Source organism: Gossypium arboreum, chromosome 6, assembly GCF_025698485.1.
Source record: "Gossypium arboreum isolate Shixiya-1 chromosome 6, ASM2569848v2, whole genome shotgun sequence".
Lineage (NCBI taxonomy): Eukaryota > Viridiplantae > Streptophyta > Magnoliopsida > Malvales > Malvaceae > Gossypium > Gossypium arboreum.
The window spans coordinates 22,834,145-22,837,121 of record NC_069075.1 but is presented as its reverse complement, the minus strand read 5'-3'; the positions used below and the strand labels follow the sequence as shown (position 1 = coordinate 22,837,121).

Sequence of the window (2,977 nt, the reverse complement as noted above, 5' to 3'; positions counted from 1 at the left end):
CCGGTGGCTAGGGGAGTGATGATGTGATTGTGGGGTGTGGTTGCAGTCGGCCACTGGCATGGGTATTGAGGCCGTGTGATTCTTGCAAGGGTGAGAAGATGGAAAAGGGGAAAGAGAGGGGAAAAAATGAAAGAAGAGTGGAGAGTTTCCTAGAGGGTTAATTAGAGAAAAGTCTCAGTTATTCAATCTAGGGATTAGACGTTATTAGTCTTGAATAGGGATAATAACATAACTTAGGGGTCTCTACGGAACAAGTTGAATGAATAAATCGTCTGATTCGGAGCCAGAATAACAAGTAAAGTCTAGGTGGATTTTTCCTTAGGTATTGTCTTAAGTCAATCAATTTTTCCTAAAAGCAATTCTCTAATTCTTTTCTCTGTGCATTCTTAGTTTAGATAATTAGTTAATTAAAACAAAACCTCTTTATTCTTAGGCTAGATAATAACAAGACAGTCATTACTAGTACTTTTAGTTCTTGTGGGTTCGACAATCCGGTCTTGCTAAAACTATACTACTGTTCGATAAGTACACTTGCTTATATCGCAATAATAGTTAGTTTAAGAACGAGTAATTATAAATATTTAAAACCTATCACGAAATAACGTGATCAAGTTTTTGGCACCGTTGCCGGGGAACTAAGATATTAGGAACGCTCAATTTTTATTACTTTAGCCATTTATTTTTCTTGCAATTTAGTTTAATTTTTCTATTATTGTTATTTATTAACCTATCCTTTCTTTCTCTTGGCAGGTTTTTATAGTTTATGACTAGAAGAAATCCATCGGGACATTACTTTTTGACGAAGAAATCGATCATACAGTTCGTAGAAACCAAAGAGAAATAAGGCGCAGGTTAAGATACACGGAGAACGAGCAAGAAGACGATACTCAACCCCCAACAGAAGAGATGGCTGAAAACCAAAGCAATCAACTACCTCCTTCAATTGTGGTTAATCAAAACCCTGCTCCGCGCACTATGTATGATTATGCTAAACCTTCTTTAACAGGAACTGAATCAAGCATAGTTAGACCTGCTATAACTGCAAATACTTTTTAATTAAAACCTAACACTATTCAAATGATACAACAATTTGTTCAGTTTGATGGTTTGTAGGATGAAGATCCCAACGCTCATTTAGCCAACTTCTTAGAACTATGCGATACATTTAAAATTAATGGCATTTCTGATGATGCCATACGTCTTCGATTGTTTCCCCTTTCATTGAGGAACAAAGCTAAACAGTGATTGAACTTGTTACCACGAGGGTCAATTACTACTTGGGAACAAATGACAGAAAAACTTTTACTAAAATATTTCCCGCCGGCTAAAACAGCTAAATTACGTAATGATATCTCTTCTTTTGTGCAGATGGATTTAGAAACACTCTACGATGCATGGGAGAGATACAAGGACCTTCTCAGAAGGTGCCCTGACCATGGGTTACCACTTTGGCTCCAAGTACAAACATTTCACAATGGTTTGAATCCTTCGACTCGGCAAATGGTTGATGCAGCGACGGGCAGAACCATCAACAATAAAACACAGGAAGATGCCCATGAGTTTATAGAGGAGATGTCACTGAATACTATTAGTGGCAAGTCATGAGGACAAAGCCAACGAAAACAACTGGTGTTTATAACGTCGATTCAGTCACCATACTTTCAAATCAGGTAGAACTCTTGAATAAAAAGATTGATGGTTTTCTTAGTTCTCCACAGGTTCACCCAGTAATGTAGTGCAAAGCAAGTAGCAATGGAACAAACCATTCGGAATACCAACCTTATGGCCACAGCATGGATAACGAGCAATTAAACTACATGGGTAATAATCCTCGACCTCAAAACAATCCATATAGTAACATTTATAATGTAGGTTGGAGGAACCACCCCAATTTCTCGTGGGGCGGTCAAGGTAATCAAAGACCATAACATCCTCTGGGCTACCAACAACCACCCTACCAATAGGAAAAAAAGCCAAACCTTGAAGAGATGCTCTCAAAGTTTATATTAGTGTCAGAAACCTGTTTCAGAACACCGAGATAGCACTTAAAAATCAACAAACGTCGATCCAAAGCCTCGAAACTCAGATAGGCCAGCTTTCCAAACTAATCTCCGAACGACCACAAGGTAGTTTGCCAGGAAATACCGAACCTAACCCAAGGGAATAACTCAACGCAATTAATATTCAAGATGACGAAGGAGTCGTTGAGCCTGAACCAGAACCGAGGCAAGAAACTGTGGTAAGCAAAGGTCAAGGTGAGGTAGATCAAAATACAAGCAAACCAGTGAGTGTCGAATATAAACCTCGAGTGCCATACCCCAACGCGACAAGGAAAGACCGCTCAGATGAACAATATGGTAAATTCCTTAAACTCTTACAAAAATTACATATTAACTTACCGTTTATTGAAGCTCTATCGCAGATGCCAAATGCAATGAAATTTTTAAAAGAGCTTTTAGCAAATAAGTGGAAGTTGGACGAGGCGTCGCATGTGGAGCTGAATGCAATTTGCTCAGTCATTCTCCAAAATAAACTACCTAACAAACTAAAAGACCCAGAAAGTTTTACTATTCCTTGCTTAATTTGTAGTTTAGATGTTAATCATGCATTAGCTGATCTAGGGGCTAGTATCAACGTCATGCCTTACAAAATGTTTAAGCAACTAGGTCTCGAGAAACCCAAACAGACTAGGATGAGCATTCAATTAGCAGATAAAACTATAAGATTCCCTAGAGGTATTATTGAAGATGTGCTAGTTAAAATCGATAAACTTATATTTCCCGTTGACTTTATTATTCTAGACATAGAAGAAGATAGCAACACTCACTTAATTCTAGTAAGGTCCTTTTTAGTAACTGCTAAAACCATCATTGATGTTGGCACAAGTGAACTCACACTCTAGGTGGGAGACGAAACAGTCACCCTTCAAGCTCGCAATTCTGGCAACACATCAGGAATTGAAGGTGATCATTTAAAC

General features: G+C 38.3%; 1 non-coding gene across 1 annotated transcript; it reads right to left on the bottom strand.

Moving 5' to 3' along the window:
* Positions 1-1,335: 1,335 nt before the first annotated feature.
* Positions 1,336-1,442, bottom strand: LOC128294341 (small nucleolar RNA R71). The gene has a single exon (XR_008284653.1). It is a non-coding gene; the product is annotated as a small nucleolar RNA R71 (small nucleolar RNA).
* Positions 1,443-2,977: the final 1,535 nt, after the last annotated feature.